This window comes from Cyprinus carpio, chromosome B9 (assembly GCF_018340385.1).
Source record: "Cyprinus carpio isolate SPL01 chromosome B9, ASM1834038v1, whole genome shotgun sequence".
Lineage (NCBI taxonomy): Eukaryota > Metazoa > Chordata > Actinopteri > Cypriniformes > Cyprinidae > Cyprinus > Cyprinus carpio.
In genome coordinates this window covers 17,606,068-17,626,668 of record NC_056605.1, presented here as the reverse complement: position 1 = coordinate 17,626,668, position 20,601 = coordinate 17,606,068, and the positions used below count along the sequence as shown (strand labels likewise).

Genomic DNA, 20,601 nt, shown 5'->3' with positions numbered 1-20,601 from the left:
AAACATAAAAACTTATATAATAACATTTGTTTTTAAAGGCATTTTTGCATGTTTTGCTCTTACAAGTTGGTAATAAAGTAAACATTGACACATTTTTATTTAATTGTATTTTTTTAAAATCGTAAAAAAGTAAAGTGAACACCTAATTTTGTCCTAAGGAAAAATCATGTCTGTCGCAATTCAACGTCCTTATATATACATTATCCATATAAATATGCTTTAACATAATAGTCAACTTAATTTATTTTAAAATAATTTTCCACCTGCATTTTAAAATTTGTTGTAAGCTGCTCTTTTTATTTACCTGAAGTCCTTGTTAACATTGATCTTTTACGATATTCAACAAGAACACATGTAGGAAGAACTTATTATTATTATTTTTTTTAGCTAACACAAGAAGTGTGCTATGAGAATGGAGCCAGTTTGTGGAGATTGAAAAACCAAGGGAATTTTGGGACCTCATCATATAGAATTAGCCAGATATATATGTTGTGTGTGTGTTGTAGTGTGTGTGTGTGTGGTGTGTGTGTGGTGTGTGTGTGTGTGTGTTGTGTGTGGTGTGTGTGTGTGTGTGTGTGTGTGTTGGTGGGTTGTGTGTCAATTACATTCTTGTTGCACAAGACCAGGAAATATAAATAATACATATGTAATACAATAGATTAATCACCATCATAAATTTGAACATAAATTTGACATCAGTAGAGGACACTTCAATATAAATATGAAAAAAAGAAAATGATCACATCTGTAATAGTTGAATCTCAAAAAAAAATAGAAAGAAAGAGGGAAAAAAAGGAGGAAAGCAAGAGGTCCTTACACAAAATACTTTATGCGCTGATTGCCGTTGCTTTCGGTTGGCATTTATTTCATGTGGATGCAGAAAAATACTTCAGCCCACAAAGGGATTACATTGTAATTTAAAACAATAATGTAACAATTCCTGTTATAATGGCCCAATATGTGCCCCAACTAGTGTGTTTGCTGATAAATAATACTGCAAGCAAACATAAAAACTGGCATCTGAATTGAGAATTCTTGGAATTACTGATATTCACATACTGCTTAGAGAAATACAGAACAAATAATATATAATTAGGATTATAAACCAGGGCAACAACATAATAATGTCCAGTGCAAACTACAAAAATCGTTCCCAAGGTATTTCCCAAAGTATTTCCCTCACATTCAAATCATGGACATCTCTTGTTAATTACATTAATCCTTACATTATTTTTTAGCATAATTTTGCTGCCTCATTCAGTAGAATATAAACAACTGATTTCCGGCATTTTTTAATACCCAAGCAACAATAATGGATGGACAACATTGTTTGTAAACCAAAACCAAGCTCGGCAAAAAACCTTAACCGCCAAAAGATTATTACAAACTGTCTCAACATTGTCCTCTAGGTTTGGGGATTTTTTTTGGAGACTTACATGTTTGTCCAAATAAAATATATTATATTTATTTATATAATAATATATAATATAATTATTTTATATATAATATTAAGACAGCGGGTGCCTTTTTGAATGTCTCAGTTGAAAATCATTTAGATTTTTGGCTCAGCAAAAGTGCGGCTATAGCCTTAAAAGGTTTTGTTTCATTTTAGGGGTATTAGAATCTTGCAGCTCTTTTAAGGACTGAAACTTCCTTACTGAGTTTGTGGTTTGTTGCTCAGCTCAGCATGGTCTGGAATAGCACATCGAAAAGAACTTTAAAAGGAATAAGCTCAGGATGATGCGGAGTGGTCAATCATCAAGAATAAAAATCTATGCACTGCACAGGTAGGGTGTAAACGTATTGTCACAAATGATATAACATGCCCACAATTTTGTTACTCACTACAAACATGATCCAATAAACTTTTTATTTTTATTTCCTAGTAATGCTTAAGTTTAAACCAACTAGTGACTTTTTTTCTTTTTTGGCCAGGCAGTGTATTTTTTTATTTATTTATTTGTCATTAACGTGCATTACTTTTTGTATTCATCATAATTAGAATAAGATGCTTTTTGAAATATCAAAGTGAAGAGTTATTGTATGATTACCCTTGATTTTCATATTCTTATCCACAAAATCCATCAGCAAAAAAATGTTCTGAAAAAGAAAAAGAAAAATCACAACTATCTCATATGGTTCAATATGAATGTTGCCATTTCCTTTGTGTTTAGTCTAAAACTGATAGGCAACCCATTTCTTTGTCTATAGCAAGCAAACCAAAACAAAACTTCCGAGCACAATTAATTCAAGTGATGAAAGATTGTTTCTAAAGAAAGTAAGGAAAAAGCTACCAAGAATGTGCTGTAACAACCATTGTTGAATTATTATTAAATAGAGTAGAGGCCCTGGAATTTAGAATAGATAGTTAGTTGAATAGATCAAATAGATTAATAGATTGAATGTCATGGTTTAAATAAAAATATTTAATATAACCAAAACAATGCAGTGAGGGATTGACATACAGGGTGAATGGGTCACACATCTTTTGTAAAAAAAAAAAAAAAAAAAAAAAAAAAATCCCAGTTGGGGCACACAACTCCAGAAATTACAGAAAATTAGATGCAGCCTTAGGACCTTAAAGACAAAGTAGGAAACCCATGTTGTACAAACTATAAATGTCTTGCCCTCAAAAAACTCACATTGTACTTTTGTATAAAAGGCGCTGAAAAAATGCCATCTACACCATGACAATAGGGAGCCACTTATATGGAATTATATTTGCTTCAAAAAAAAAAATAGATGCTTTATAAAACTTCATGTAACTTTTTCGCAACTATCAAATATATGCCATTGCCAAAGAAAGTAGAAAGAATACACAATGAAAATGAAAAAAAATGAACTCAGTACTTTGTTTAACAGGCTCACTAAATGTATGCTTCATTCTTTGTTAATGTTTTTTCCAAAGATTAGCTTTAAGCTAATCATATGGATTCTGAATGCTTTGCTTAGATTTTGCTTACACTGACGCAGTTTTTCGCTTAGTGTTGTTTGACACAATCCTCTCTTGGGGAAGGCCTTAACAGTGATCGTACTCTGATTGGATAGTGAGCTTTTTTGTTGGACAGGTGCTTCTCTGGACCTTGGGTAAGCACAGACGTCACTCGCGAAGCTGGCGCATATTAAAAATCCTAAGGCGATTTGTATGCAATACATCGCGGTATGATTAGTTTAAAAACTTAATCTTTGAAAAAGCATCAACAAAGAATGAAGCATATTTGAAAGAGCCTGTGTATGCATTTGTCGCGAACTGGTCAATTTTTCATTTTCATTGTGTTTTTTCTTCTATTTTTGTAATGGCATTTTTGATAGTTTCTGGAAAAAGTTACGTTCAGTTTTATAAAGTTAATTCGGTTTTTTTGTTGAAGCAAATATAATTCCATCCACTGCAGCATATTTCAGAACCCATTAGAGATGTTGGCTATTTTTCTTGATCGGCAGAGGGGGGCTGTTCTTGTTAACGACGCCCTCTTCCAACTAGAACTTCTGCTGACAGTTCATTTTTATTTTTAATTTGGGCTCCTCAGTACAGCATGTATTGTAGCTGGGTTTTCTATGTTTATTTGCATTTACTATACCTGAAACAAAGAAATAGTATGCTTTAACAGTACTTTCACCATAAATGTCAGATTACATAACATAATTACAATCAAACTCAACCTTTGCCAGATAAAAGTCTGCACTTCCACTATATTCTCACAAGAGAAGAACAAACCAAGCTTCAGGATGTAAGGTATTTTAGAAACTCATAGGCAGTAGATATTCAACAACTTTCTGAACATAGTTGTACTTTGGGATTTGTCATTTTCCCACAGTCATGAATAAATGCCCCTTCATTAAGGAGAAATTGCAAATGGTTTAAACATTTTACATTCATTGCCAAAGAAGTACTTGGACAAACTTAATCAGAGTCACACTGTAGCCTAGAATGAATATTTTTTTCTGGATGTAAGTCCATGTGGTATGGTGCTTTTCCCTTATTGGTCAGAGCAAAGCAATAACTTTTTCAAACTTGCTTTGAATAGCAATAGTGTAAACAATTCTTTGGTAGAAAATCAATTCAAATGGATGAACCCACTGAATTTGAATCGCTACTGAGGGGGTCCCTAAAATGAACAGTTATGTGGAATTCTGGCAAAAATCCTCTCTGTTCACACATACTGAGAAGAATAAAATAGCATGGACAAATAGACCAAGTTGTTTGTTCATGAAAAAAATTTATTATCACCCTTCTACGAAAAATAAGTTTATTCAAAGTGTGCTATTAGTATACTTATTTTAAAACTAAAAATAGGAAAGTATACTTTTTAGTTTACTCTTTTTATGTACTTCTCAGAAATGGGCTTTATGTACTTCTAAGATATATAGTTATAATGACAATTAAGTATACTTGACTTATACCTTACAAAAGTCAAAATATACTTGAACTTTACTTATATATACTTAATAAAATAAACTTGAAGTATACTACTTTTTGGTAAGGGCAGACTCAAAGAGCAAACGCAACGCTACATTATAAAATAAACTAAGGAGAGGAGTATCAGTGAAATGCAATCCTAATCGTTGTTTTAATGATAAATCTAAATAAACTAAACCCACTGCATTACATGTAATTAAAAGAAAATATACTTCTTCAGTGGTAATCAATGTAAACAACTTGCAATGCAGCCAGATAGCCTATAGTGGGAAAAAATGTTGTTAGTGGAGAAAGCTTTTGTGATGCATATATAAAAACTTGAAGTATGCCATTCAAACCAACTTGGCACACAATCTTGAGAAAACTGTGATCATTACGCTGAATTAAGCTGTAATATTGTCCAGGTTTTGCTGCAGCTAATTTACAAGATTAAATCAGAAGTTGTTTCAAACAGAACACTGAGGTGGGGTTTAAATATTTCAGTGGCCGTCCAACCCCACAGTTAACTGGAGCATGTGATAAGCACGGCAGTTGCCTGAAATTGGTCAGCAGAAATCCCACTGGACTACCACAGGCTGCTGAATCAGGTCCAGGTAAACATTTTACTACATACTTGTTATTAGGCTGTATAATGTCAAAAACCCAAGAAGAGGGCCTGTGTCAATTTTTTAGGTGTGAAATTATTAAATGTTTTGGCATTTGTATAGGGCATCGATGATTTTGCAACATTCCTCTCAAATCCTTAAATCCCTCTTCCTTGGAAGCTACAAGCTTGCCATCACTTTCTGTGCATCAGTTTTGGGTCTTCTCATGTTACTGTATGAATGAAGTAGCATGCCTAGAGGGCAGCCGCATTACTTCTTTTTATTATTGCTTAACAATCCATACCAGTTTTTCCGTTTTGTTTAAGACCTCCAGGGGCCAGTAGTAGGATATCAGAGACTTACACACAGTAGAATGGAAGAAATGAAAACCAATTCCAATATAAATAAACAAATACTTACTGATTTAGTTTTTTACAGTGTTACAAAATTAATTTACAGAACCTCTGAATTCATTTTAATAATTTCCCTAAAAGTCTCTGAAGTAATTTCACTCTGTTCAAATGTAAAGTAAGAAATACTATTCTGCAATGGTGTGGATAATAACAGACTTTTTCCACATTTTGTGTTTGAAACTCTGTCTGCTGTAAGGCTGCGCAAAATGTCAGTACAACCCCCAGCCCCCTTCCCTTTACGAAGAAAGAATGGCAAAATCAGGGTAGTAAATTCTTGTCTTCTTGTTGCTTTAATATTGGTAAATATATTGGTAGACAAAAACCAGCAAAACAGCATAGTTTAACTTCTTTTTAAAGAACTGCTGATTAGTTGCCCTTTGCATTTGAAAGGAAATAGTGAATCTTTGAATAAACGTGTATGACTAATGTCTTTATAATTCACGTGATTTACATACATGACATGCACAGAAAAAATAAATAAATTGTCATACGATTTACTAATTTGTTCCCTCAATGTACTGTATGATGCACATCGTACTATTGCGTTCTCTCCATTTACGCCGACGCTATGCGCACAACTCAGCAAATGCGAGGGAGCGAATTGAAATGCACCGTAGGGTACTAATACAGTAATGTCTTGGGCTCATTAATAATTCAGCATTAAGAGGGTCTGTATAATTTCAGCATTAAGAGGGTCTTTATAATTCAGCATTAAGAGGGAAGATAGACAAACCTCTTTTTAAATACTATGTCATGGGATTTGACCAAAGGGAACTTAAATAAGAGCTAAAAATCATTCTTTTAGTAGCTCTGTAACAACTAGATCACACTGCTCTCTACATGACTATTCCAGTATTTAAAAAAGCAAAATTAAGTACTTACTGATTCTAACTGGCTGATGCTGTGTATACCATTAAACAAACTGATGTTGTTTTCTTTTTTGAGAAAACATTCCTTTAGCATACACATAGATAATGGTATATTTGACACTTTTGACCACCCACAATTTGTATAGTCTTAAAGGTAAAGCAGTAAAAACTCTACATGATTGGTACCAAAGGGGCACCGTGATTTGCCTCACAGGCTTCCCTCATTCTACTGCATGAGATTTAAGATGATGCCTAGCAACAGTTATGTGGGAAGAGTTTGATTCCCTCCAGGTTGACAGATGATGAGGCTAAGTACGTCTGGCAGGTGATCCAGAGAGATTTCCACCTCAAGTAAAGAAAAGAAGAGAATAGACTAGGGTGAGACACTCTTGATCATATTTTCAGAACATGTTCCTAAATTGCAACCTAAAAAATTTCATCTTATCGAAAAAAGACTGATCACTGATATTTCTTAATGGTTCCGCCTGATTATTATCCAGCCTCATCGGGATACACGCTTGCCCTCATATTCGATCGATCTGGTAAGAAAACTTAAGCTGTTTGTTTCGGTTTGTGCTTACTAGAGGTCTTCATTAGTCTGTATATCTGGGATTTATCATTTGACAGGAATCTGTGGGAATATCTGTCATTAATTTATACTGCTCAAAAACATGGATCTCAGGAACAGTTCCAAGACACTTAGCTTAATGTGAACCCATATCTTATATAAATTTGAAATCATTTTCAGTGGATAACTTTTTATGAAGAGAATTTCTTTTTTTAAATAAACTTCAAAGTACCAAAAGCATGTCTATAGTTTAATTGCTTTTCTTAAAGGGGTCATATGATGCGATTTAAATTTTTCCTTTCTCTTTGGAGTGTTACAAGCTCTTGGGTGCATAAAGAAGATCTGTAAACTTGCAAAGACTGAAATCTCAAATACAAAGAGATATTCTTTATAAAAGTTAAGAGTCAACCATCGCCCCCCTAAAACGGCTCAGTCTAACACGCCCCCACAGGTCTACGTCAACGTGTGGAAGATTGCATAACACCGCCAAACGTTGTGCAAAAGAAAGAAGGCGGTAATTTTTATCTTGCTGTTGGGAACTGATGTGGTAAGGGCCTGGTAAAATTTCGCTCACATTGCTTGAGTGCGATTCAGCCAACACAAACACACTGGATAGCTGGCCAATCAGCGGTACACCCAACTTTTCAGAACGATAAGCTTTGTAAAACGACTCGTTTTAGAGGAAGCAAACAAAATGTACAATTATGTGAAAAATTATTGTTGTTTGCACCTAATTCGCATGAACACATTGATTACACCAAAATTCACAAAATAATCTTCTTTTTAGCAAGCATCATATGACCCCGTCAAGAACAGAGAAGGCCATTCACTAAAAATTTCACAATTAAAACAAATTGTCACTAAAATTAAGTTAATTGGCCTTTTTGTATTTATCTCTTTGAAAGGATGGCTTAATGGCTCAGCTAAGCCAAGAAAAGGTCATGTGAATGCAGTACATTGTGATTATATAATTAGATATTCTTGTGTTCCTTACTGTCTGGACCCATTAACCATCCGCTTTCTTTAATCCATTAAGTAATAAGCGTCAAGAATCTACAGACATGTGGTTACTTAAGTGTTCATGCACACCGATTCCTTGAATTCATTAAGTACTAGCTTTGCATGCGAGTGCTGCACAGAATAAAAGTGCATGTAAAAATAATTTTCTCGTAATGAGGCTTCACAGATCGGTGCAACTGTTTTGTGCTGACTCGTTCCTATATGTGGAGTAGTTTAATTTAAGCTGCTGTTTGTGTGTTACTTTCAAGTGTTTTTCGATAAGGTTTTTTTTTTTAATAGAATTGAAATGTGGAGATTAAACAAATACAAAACTGATAAAGGATACAAAGTTGGGTCGTCGTTTGTGTGCAAACATCCTGAACACCCTAAATTACAAGTCCCTTATCTGTACATACATCCCTTTCCTTTTCTCGCCAGCTCTTCTTTTGTTTGAAAGCATTACTCCTCCCAAGCAATATTTTATGCTTTGGCGCCATCAGGACCCATTATCAACCGGCTGCGAGCTTCCGTATGTCTAAATTTCCAGTCATTTACAGGAGGGTAATAGGATGTGTCTCCGAATATTAAGGATATCGACATCACAGAGGGACGACATTTTTTCTATTACAATTCTCTTCACAAAGTGGATAGGAGAGGCTCGCTGTCAACAATAGTAGTTCGGAGACTTTGTTTTAATGTGAGTCGGATGAGGATGTGAGATGTTGATTTAAAACAAGTTTTTGGAAAATATGCGTGGGGTAATGTGATTGTAACATTCACTGATGTATTTGCTAGTACAGATATCTTAACACATCACTTAATACATGATAAACTTCTCATAGGGCATAAAAACGTTGCTACGTATGCGAGCCTGCGACGAACCAAATTGACAGAACGACTGTCAAATATCCTTTTCAAACTTTAATATATATTTTACGTGAAAGCGTTATAAAATTACTCTGTTGGTTCTAACTCTCTTTGATACATGTTCAGACACTATGGCTAACTTAGATTCAAATGTCACATTTCTAAAAAATAAGCTCATTGTTGTGTATCATGGAGTGAAATCTGGAAGAGATTACTTACGTGTCAGATAAAAAAATACATCATTTTAACATTTTAAAATTGTTAAGAGTATTTTCCATAAGTCCTTCAGATATTCATACGTCCTGTTCTAGGAAGGTGGAGTATGCTGTAATGCTAAGATATTTCAGTCACACTTGGAATTATGCTGGAGTGATTTCAACCTTTGCCAAAATAAAAGTTGGAAAGAGCACCACAGGGCACACCCAGACAATGTCAACATGATGTGGTGAGGAAAGCTCTTAGCAGTTTTTTTATTTTTTCCTTGCTGAAGAGCAGATTTAGCAGAAATTAATGCTATATCCCGTTTTAAATGCTACACTCTGTGACACAGAGGGGTCATTGTGCTAAGAAGGCCATCACTTAGGCCATAAAGCTTGAGAAATTGGTCACCCTTAAGAATGGAGGTTGTTGAGAAATAGAAGGAAAACACCAGGGAACAAGACAGATGGAGCCATTCCTCTATCTATTATGCTGACTTGTTGTGATGATCCAAAGCAAAATGGGCCCACCCAGTGTTTGAAAAGAAATTTTGATCAGATTTCAGCCATCAGAATGGTTCAATAATTGCAAATTGAGTGTTAATGAATTTATGTCATTAACTTTCAAATTAGGTGCAAACTGTTCCTTATGTGGTGTTTAACTTTATAGTAAAAGACTATGCATATAGGCTACCTTTCACTCCAAAAGTACAGAAACGATTTTCAACCGGAAGTAACAAAAAAAAAAGATTTCGACTTATAAGAACCCAACCAGCTGTTAAATATCAAACCAAAATAATACATTAAATGTAATTGTCATTTATCATTGTATCTTAATTAAAATGTCAAAAGTAGATTTTAAAATTTGCATCCTATAGTGTATGGATTTGATCGATTTGTCCTACCCTGTCAAAATTTTGCTACCTCCATTAAAACCAGGTGTAAGTACAATACGACAACAAAAAAAATGCTACTGTAAAGTTATGGTTTATTAATGTCTACACCTACCACAACCCTAAACCTACAATTTACAGTTATGCAGATAAAATAAATATTTTGTTGTAGTCACCATGAGAAAAAGGGAGGCAATATATGAGTTGTGCGCATGTGCAGTAAAACCATGGTAGGAAAATCTGACGGGTAGGATAAACGTAACGTATTATCCCTATCCCCTATCCCTTCAAAGGGTTTTACCCTCCAGGTGAGAGCTTTCGAAGGGTTGAAGGGTGTAGGGGACCAAAACAACTGTTCTTGAGTGCCCCTTCTGCATCATCAGTCACATGCCCACACGGAGGACGCCGCCCTCAAGCAAAGATTCTGCGCAAAGGATCATGGGAACATGAAGTGTGTCCATCAGTTGTACCCAGTCGAAATCCTTCATTCCGAAGGGCCCTTGAAGTGGCCAGATTTGAGCACTTCAGTTTGGAACGACCTTCAATATGGGGCCATGATTGTTTTCACTCAAAAGGTGCCCTTCGAGAGGGCAATATATCCGTTTGGCCTACTATGTTGTTGTTTTTCTCTGCTCCTGACGTGATTAGCCTGACCGATTACCACAGATTGAGATCAGTTCAATAGTGATCGTTACCAGTAAATCCCAATTTCCTTAAATCCACAACCAGTACACGTTTTTGGCGTCCTCAGGTATGTGTTGCACCTGTGTCATATGACACCATCAAACAGATGCCAGTAATAAATCTTATGTGCATTGACCACTAGAGGGCTACGGACCTTAAACTTTTAATTTATTAGATTAGAATAGCTTGGTACAATAAACGAAACCAAAGAACCTGTTTCAGAGTGAAACCATACTTTATAAACTGATAATAACTGGTCATAAATTTAATTCCATAATTTTTATAAAACAAATAATTTGTTTCACAGTCAGCTTTCCACAATTTGAAAAATTCTCCTGTCCAGCGCTGACGGTGGCACTCGCCACCTCGATTAAAGCCAGTTCTCCCATATCACTAGTGTGTCAATGTCAAACAATATTTCATGTTTGAAATACACTGTTTAACTGGTTACCACTGGAACAAGAGCCCATAACCCTTGTTATACACATTACAAATAAAAACTTTATAATAAATAAAACTTTAAAATAACAACTTTTTTATATTATTCATTATTATTCATCCAGGGAACTCAAGACCAAAATAAGGAAAGAGGACACCAAAAGAGAGCTGCTGGAATATCAGCCTAAACTCAGCGATTCTCTCTGCATTCGCTGTCTGCAGCCCTTCAAATTCCTTGTCAACAGCAAGCACCAGTGTCTAGACTGCAAGCTATTTGTCTGCAAGTCCTGCAGCCATTTTAACAAGAAGGACCGCGGTTGGGTTTGTGATCCATGCCACATGGCCAGGTGAGCACCTGACAGACACGTGAGTGGGATTTACAGTATATCTTCATGACACACGTCAAAGGAACAACATGGAGGAGAAAATAAAAGTAAAACACAAACAGAACAAATTTCTGTGTAAGTAATACAGAAAAGGCTACTTGTTGTAAACTGTCAAATTCAATTCAATGGGACAATGTACGTAAGAATGGTTTCTAAACAATTTGGCTCATGTTTCATAAATAAGGCCCAAGTTTGAGACTGTTTTACTTGAGACTGCTTTGCATTGATGACTCATCTTCACCAGTTCTGCATGCATTTAACTAAACCACAACCCTAAACAAAGGTCATTTCCTGCAAATAAACAGTTTTGAGGGGGAAAAAATCCTACTTTTCTCATGAGATCGGTTTGGATTGACTGAATAATAATATTGTTCTTCTTGTTTTTGTCTTTGTTCCTATAGAATCCTTAAGATTGGCACTCTAGAATGGTTCCATGAGAATGTACGCTCACGCTTCAAGCGTTTTGGGAGTGCAAAGGTCATGAATTCACTTTTCAAGAGGTCTGAACAGTGACCGTGCCAGCTCTCAAACTGACCTCAGAGGTAGACTTAAAAGCCCTGTTTAATTGAGCAAGAGTCATTAATCTCAAGTAGTCCACAGATGGGAATTTGCGCATAATACACACTATTACCCCCTAAAAAAAATTAGGACTGAGACTCGAATCCTTGCCAATCTACCCTTAAATTGAACCATGAGCAAATTTAATCATTATATTTGGACATAGGTTCTAAGTCTACGGAATAGAATGTGAAAAAGTGTAATAAATATACATTTGTTACTTTATTAAACTAAGTAAAATAAAAACATTCAAAAACTGTCAGTTTTGCAATACTAATACATAAAGAATTAGGAAAATATCGTATGATTGTAAAAAGCATTCAGTTGGACCAGTTAGCAAACTGCATTCTGTTTGTTCATTTTCAAGCAGGATTTTTATCCATTTAGAAAGTCAGATAGTTATTAAGAAATGAGATTTGATTCATACTGTGTCATCCGTTAATATAAAACAATTTTGAAGAAGCGATGTCTGACAGATGAATTGTACAGCAGGAACACTGTAGGCAGAGCTTAGAAGGAGAGAGGCCTCATAACTTGAAGGATTTAGAGAGGGATCCCGAGGGAGTGAGGGAGAGAGAGAACTGGCTGGGCCGAATCATCCATGTGATTTACTCCTTACACAGTCACATGTCTTATTTCTCTCTGTGCCTGGACCTGAGTGTGTCTCTTTTATCCAATTTTCAAGCTCTGTCTGTCCTAAATACAGAGGTCACTGAAGGAAATATTGTTGTTTGGGTCAAATGAGAATTAACAATGTTCTGAAACAAAAAAAAAAAAAAAAAATTACAAAATGTTTTAATAATGTGCATAATATTTGTCACAATATGAATAAATGCCAACAAACACCAACAGTGTTGCTGAAATTGAAATTCCATTGAAACCATGTTTTTTTTGTTTTTTGATGCAGTGTTAGCTTTAGTTGAACACAATATAAAAACACTCCAAAACAGATATCCCCCCTCAAACAAACAAAACTTATTTTCTGTCTCTTGTCTTCTTATGTTTAACTTTTCATCTCTCGCTGCTGTTCCTCCCTAACCCCCATTTCCATTACATAGAGCCGAGAGATGATGACACGCACAGCATGCCTGAAGTTCACAGTAAGTAAAAAGTCCTGTTCCTTTGTGATATAGGGACATTTTGAACGCTGATGTCATGCAAGAATCTAAAGTAATCAGTGAATGTCTTTCATCTGTCCAAACAATACAGCAGCCATCTGCTCTCACTTTTTCTTTGATTTAATAAGGCAAAGGAACATGAAGAACAAAATGTCTGTGGAAAAAAAAAAACACTACTAACATGTAGCCAAAGAACTGAACCATAGAAGCATTGTCTAAAACATAGCTTTATAGTTATAAAAAGTATAATTTTTTTTATTAAATGTGGCATTTTCTTTACCAAAAAGGAAAAAAAAAATATAAATATTCACTACAATTAAAAATCATTTATAATGTTTTTATTTTAAATAATGCATGTTTTAAATAATAGCTGTAAACAAATATAGTTTACATGTAACTTCACGATTATACAGTAGCCAACATGCTTCACTATACTACATTTTTACTGGGAAAATTTCGGGAATTATGTGATGGGGCAAAACAAATAAGTTATTAATTAATTAATTTACAACCCATTCTAAATAATGCTTTCAGGATTTAATTCGTCATTATCAGTATTGTAGCTAAATCTAATCTACGTTAGCTAGCTAGATAATGATAAACAACATATTTAAATAGTTCTTTAGATTTGGGACCTGCTTGTATGTCTGCAGCTTCTACATTGGGAGCTATGTGAGAGAAAAACCCAATTTAGTAAAAAAAAAGAAAAAAAAAAAGAAATTATGTCGTAATTTTTAATGACAGGTCCAAGAGAACCACGTTTAAAAAACCTCTACTAAAATCAAAACATATAATTTTGAATTTATATTAGTTAAAATGGTGTTCGAACAGTCAGGACTCAGTAATCATTATAGAGTCTCTTGTCTGAGATCAAAGATTTATGTTAAAGATGTTGTAAAAACTCTTGTCATCCACACAGCACGGTTCTCTGTATACCAGGACCCAGGAAGGCATGAGCAGTCTGAGCCGGTCGACAGACGCCACTTACGCCCTGGTAATGTCCACTATAAAATGTATGACACTGATGTTATTGGGTAAAGGGAAAAAATAGAGGCTGGACCAGGCATCAGTTTGTTAGCAGTTCTTTCAGTTAAACAGTAGTGTGTGTTCGCCCTCTGGTGCTCAAATCTTATTTTAGTTTTGTTACAAATTTATTTGGGATCTCTTGCGGTTTCTTATTGTAGTGATTTTGATTCCTCACTTTAGCACCTGGAGGTGGTTTTGAAGACCACAGAACGGCCCCCTAGCGCTGACTATTTTTTAAGTCTTCTTTTGAAAAACTCATGGTTTTCATGGGCCTATTATGGAATTATACTGTTGCCTATTGTATTGCCTCATAGGTATTTATCTTCGAGGTTGCCAGTTTTTATATTCCTAATTTTATGATGTTGTTTCTTACTGTAAAGCACTTTGGTCAGTCTAGTGGCTGTTTTAAATGTGCTATATAAATAAAGTGTAAACTTGAACAACCACATGAAAACCAGGGACTATAATTTTAGGCAGAATACCAGCTGCTTGAAGGCTATGCTCACGTCCTTGTTCAAATCTGTTTTAGTTTTATAGGCCTCAGAGTTGACAGGAAAGCGACTAGAGAAACAGGCCTGGGGTATGAATTTGAACCGGCATGTAGCACATATACTACCCACTTTGCACTTTAAATTTAAAAACAGGGTTTGGACAAAGTGTTTGTTTCCCTCCTGTATTTTTTTCTTTTTCTTAAAAATATGTTTTACTTTACATTTATTTGTTATCATGAGAAAGTCAGGGAGGTGACGATTTGTATAGTAGGATACCTTTATTTAAAGTTATTCTATAGATAGATAGATAGATAGATAGATAGATAGATAGATAGATAGATAGATAGATAGATAGATAGATAGATAGATAGATGGATGACATGGTTACTTTTTTAATATTTGGGATCTAGAGAATTAAAAATAAATATTTTCTTTCTCCTTTAAGATGAGAAAAGGCAGACGGCTACTCCCTGTTGATCCTCTTGATTTTAATCTAGGCGTTGAGAACTCTGCTTATTCTCGACCTCCCATACTTTCTGGTTCGTATGTTTCTGTTCTTACACATCTGACAGGGAGAAATCAGCAAACGTCATATGGCAAACACTGCAAATACTGAAGCGTGCAAAGAAACCATTACCCCAAAAAGTTCCTTCAATGGAATTAGCTGCTTTGAATTTTAAATGGTAAGGACAACTGCATTAGATCGGCAATTAAGAATAACACGGTTTGCAATGGTGTTAGTGTGAAAAATTTGAGCTTTATCTACCCAGTGTGCTAAACAAAATGATGCAAAGTGCTCCCACTGAGATTTCTTGGACTGCTAACAGTGATACGACTGTGTGTTAAACTACTTGATTGTTTTCTCACTGAACCAAATAATCCACAAAATTAGTCATGCATGCCAGTGCTGTCACATCAGGGTTTGTTCCTTTTTGTTTTCTGTACAGATTGTTACTGAATTGATATACTAGACATTAATCTGTTTTAATTAAAATATTCTGAAAGCTTTGTTTAAGCACATGATTTCAGGTATAAGTCCATGCAATATGTGACATTTATTTATGTGTTTATTTATTCCTTCCTTCTTTTCTAAAGCATTCAGGTAGCCAAGAGAAAGACGTAACCCAGAGTAAGGACTTCGTAAAACATGAAGACTGGACTGGTCCACAACCTTGTAAGCAGATCCTGGAGAATGGAATTCATGGTAGAGGTGATGAGATGAAAGGGCGTCATATTGCAAAACAGCCAGAGAAGTCTGGACAGGCCTTCCCATTTTGGTAAGATGTGCTGTCTGCTTCAATTTCCCTTACAGATTTGCTGAGGATTTATATCTTTCCAAGACCTTTGTAGAGGTGAAGTGGGGTTTCCCCTTCAGGTCCATCCCATGTATTTTCCTACTTTTCAGCAAGATTTAGGGCTAACCTTGTGCTGGGAATATAAACCTAACAACACTATAAATGCAATAATCACTGTTAGAAACACTACCAAATAATTACAGTAATCAAACTGAATTCCTGGCATGACAAAATCCATACCAGGCTATTTGGATAGACTCAGAAATTCCTCTTTATTTCATTTCAGTATTTGCCTCATAAAATAACAGTCAGGGTTTTGTTTGCACTCTGTAGATGACTGCACACCACATCTAGACACAGAGGATGACAAAAACTCATTCCCTCTCCAAGATGAGCATTCTCTTCAGCTGGCAGCTCTAACTATCACTTCCACCGTGAGCCTTCTTACAGCCTGGAAGACTCAGAGGATGATGATGAAATCTGAGATGCACATCATATATAGTCCTGCCCCACATAGGGAGCACTCACCAGATGACCTTCCTCCACAGGTAAAGTCAAAAAGTCATGACAAAATCTGTGGAAATTATGACTTGTAAAACTGATAAAACTGTACTTCATTGCCATCAATTTAAATAGTCGTCATGCAACAAATAAATTGTGTATCTCTCTGACACTAGATTATTGAGCTCAACAACCATGGCGTTATGTCAGCAATCGAGACTCTTCTGAGCCGTTTGGTAGCAGAAACTCATCTTGCCGGTAATAGAATGGGGGAGTCGGCAGAACAGTAGAAGTTTGAAAGTAAATCTGCAAGTTATTATTTTAGGTTTATAAAGTGACATGCTTTTAAAAGTATGGCTACTGTACACAAAGTTTGGGGTCTGTATGGTTTATTGGTGTTTGTTGAAAAATCTGTGACGGGGGTTGTGCTCACCACCAAGACTGATTTATTTGATTAAAAAATATAGTAACACAAAACTGTATAGTTGTGGAATATTATTCAGTGTCACTTGATCCTTCAGAAATTTCCTCAATAATACACCAATTTGGTGCTCAAGAAACATTTTTTATCAATGTTGAAAAAAAGTTGTGCTGCCTTTTTTTCTTGCAGGATTCGATTAGAAATATTCAGTTTCAATGTAATGATCTTTGCTGAAGTAAAGTTTCTTCTTCTTCTTCAAAAAAAGAAAAAATAGGCACTTTATTAGCCTTACTACTCAGAAAAGAAAAAAAAAAATAAAGTATAAAAAAAGCAGTATCCTTACTATTGGTTTTCACCACGTCAAAAGAGAACAATGTCATCAACATTTCTGGATAAGTCCATTAAAACGTAAATTAGCATCTCTGAAACACTTCTATCCATAGGACATATCTCATGAAGACCCTCACTAACTTTAAATCATCATGTGGTTCTTCTAGACTCTCCCTTTAGGTGGAGCAGAAAGAGGAGGATCTGTCTCCAGCTGATTTAGAGGAGCTTGAGCTCAGAGAAAGAAGCTTGATGAACTTACTGAAAAAATAAGTGACAAAGGCTCGTCTGATGAGGAGGATTGCAATGAAACCTTCAGAGGACTCTCCAAAGAAAAGGGCAGTTTATCAAGCCCAGCTATTGAGAGGAGCTTCAGCTGGACCTGGGAACTGTCAGACACGAATGGCCTTTTGAGGTTGAGTGGGTAACAGAGTATGGAATCTAGCACCTAAGTAGGCTGTTAACCATAAACGTGTGAATATTTATTCATATTTCTTACGCAATAGTTTAACCAGTGGTTTGTTTGAACACATTCTTTCTCTGATCTGTCTAATTGTATACTTCAGAAAGGAAAGCCAAGCGTACCTAAATCCTTAAAAAAGCAGAAGAGGGTAAGGTCCTTTGAGTTTAGCAACCACAACCAGCTGTGAGCTGTCGCAACTGGGGGGCAAAACATAAAGTTGCAATGGGCAGTGGCCAGCGTCCAGAGCACTCAAAGTGGGGTATGCCACTCAGTCTACACATTACATTTACTCCACATTCCTTCTTCCAGCAAGCAGTCCGCAAATCTCAAAATCTTGCCTTAATTGTTTGTTAACCATTGCTCTTTTTTGTCATGTAAAGGGTTTACAGATATTCAGAAAAGAATCGCTGCTTTGAGTGCTGGCAGGGATGACGGTGGAGACGTCCCGCAGACGGGTATGTACATGTAGAACCCAGCTGGGGCTCAGAGTCACATATTCCTGTTTGGTTTTCCAGAAACCTGGCTGTACAGGAGTATGTACTGAAACTGAGGGGGAAAAAAATTATTTTTGACACATTTTGAGCTAAATATTGTTGCGTTTAAAACAGTATTTTTTGGCAAGTTCAGAAAGAGGCTAAATATAGTTTTCTATTCTTCCGTTTTTCATTCAGACTCCTCAGCCATCAAGGACATTGCATGAATTTCCAATTAGTAAGTGCAAAGCTGTATACTGCATATTCAGTAACATGTGATCTGTCATTATATTTAACCTCAATCATCTTTGTGTTGTATAAAAGCACGAGGCTAAGTTTGTTTCCCAACCTGTTTTGCCACACAGTTTTGTATAAATGTCTTGCATGTCATCCACGCGTATTTTAAACGTTTATTTGAAGCAAAAACATTACACCAACGGTGGTTTTTTTTTCTGGTATCAGATTAATAATAATTGACATATTTGTTAAGAAACTAAACAAATTAAAGATAGTTCCCAGATATTTGTTACACATCCCCAATATTTGTAAAAACCTACAATTAGACATTATTTGCACAGTTTCACTGTGATTTTAACGCATTAATCTGATAGCAATCGTTGAGATGCCTTGCTCAGCTTTCTGAAACAAATCAACTATACCCACATCAATCTGGATCATGAAAGGGCCCTATGGAAAATGAAATTGAATTGCTTATTCAGGGTGCTTTTTGGGCAGAAAGTCACCAAAAGCTGTTTACTACTAATAATGTTCTTTTTGCTTTCTCTGAAGGGGAAGGCAGCAATGAAGCAAGATCTCTACGAAAGCTGGTCATGTGAAGCAACTTCAGCAAACACTAGCACACTTTCCACATAATTTTTAGTAGGGCCTTGATGGGGTACAAACTCACAGAACATTGACAGATTCACATATGCATAGTTCATGTTAATAACTTCAGCTGCATAAGGGTTTGCGGGGCATTCCCAGTTTAATTACTATATAATAAAGATTTGCTTTAATCTTTCATTATGATGCAGTGTCAGATTATTCTGAAAAATGATGAGAGGCTCACCTTGTAGCATTGCTATTAATGCACACAATAGAAATGTTTTTGACTACATTACACTTATTAACTGTTGTCGTTTTAATAAAAACTCAATATTTATATTAAAATAGTCAATCTTTAATATCTTAATTCAGATTTCTATGTAGTTTCTTTGGTATATTTTATGAAATATTGTATCTGATATTCTTAATAAATATCTTAAAACGCTACACATCGCACCTTTTCTTTTTCAGCACCTTGTCTTCAGTGTCAGTGAGCTTGTATTAATGAATCAGTCAGCATTGATACACTGGCAAAGCTCAATTCCAACATATGCTGGGGTTATCCCGTTCTCGTCATATCCAAATTATCAACAATAATTTGCATGCATATTTAGTGTAAGGTTGTTTTTGAGTACAGGCAAGCTGTGCAGTCTTCACCCTCCACCAGAGGGGGTATAAAATTGGTGGATCAGGTCTATCAGTGGATCCAGACGAGAGTATCCTCAAACCTGAGAACTCGACTCAAGATGCTCAGAAAATTTTCCTTATACTCAACAGTTAGGACAAGTCTGTAAGATTACAAATCCTCTGAAAAAAACTGCTGGACCTTGAAGACACATTTATGCTTCCTCTGCCACTCAAGGATCATTTTAACTGACAGCTGAGGATCCCAGAATAAGACACCACGAGGTGTGAACAGCTTACAACATCCCGTAAGTTTCAATATATTGTAATTTACAAAATATGGTTTTATAAGACTTTTACTGAAACGAAAATATGTATTTCCAATTAAGAATCCTGTGAAATTACTGTACAGTATATACATGAGAGAATGAAGCAGCCTCAGATTAGCATTAATCTAACATTAAATTGCCAAAAACATAACAAAAAAAGCAGTAAAATATTTTTTAATTAGTATCATTTTTATGATTTGTATAAATGTAAACATAGAAACAAAAGTCGTCCCCTTATAAGGTTGTCTGACATTTTTGTCAAAATCGAGTTTTTCACATATTCTTATTCTGTGACAATTTATTTATGTGATAGATTTTTTTAATGTTCTGTACATTTTGGGACTTTTTATTTAAATAGACAAAAAAGTTGTATCTATACAGTTGAATGGAATACAAAAAACTTTGAAGCTCAAAAAATCTCAAAAACTACTTGGAATGCAGATAGAACCTTTATAATTCCAAGGGGACGAAGTGTGCAAGTGGCAAAGTTTTTTTTTTTTTTTTTTTATATTAGATATATGCTTCTGTTGGCCATTTATTCATTCATTCTTTCTTTACAGGTGACATTTCTCTAGTGACAGACACAAAGCCATGGCTGTAAGGAATCTGTGTGCTTTGCTCTGTATCCTTATGGCGTTAGCTTGTTTTACGCAGCCAAAACCTCAAGATGATCTACCATTGACGCTCAATGGATATAAGAGGTACAATTTTACTGAAAAACAAAATGTAAAATTGAACACGCCTTTCAATTATGACTACAAAATATCAAATACCTAATACTTAATATTTATAATACCATTATTTTTCTGTAGATCCAAACATTGATGCCAGTGTG

The 20,601-nt window shown here is 35.3% G+C and overlaps 1 protein-coding gene and 1 pseudogene across 2 annotated transcripts in view; one reads left to right on the top strand and one right to left on the bottom strand.

The window, feature by feature from the left end:
- Window positions 1-20,601, bottom strand: part of LOC109111021 (ubiquitin-conjugating enzyme E2 E1-like) — a 164,009-nt gene that overhangs the window by 46,664 nt on the left and 96,744 nt on the right. The window lies entirely within an intron of this gene.
- Window positions 6,517-18,861, top strand: LOC122138372 (annotated as a pseudogene).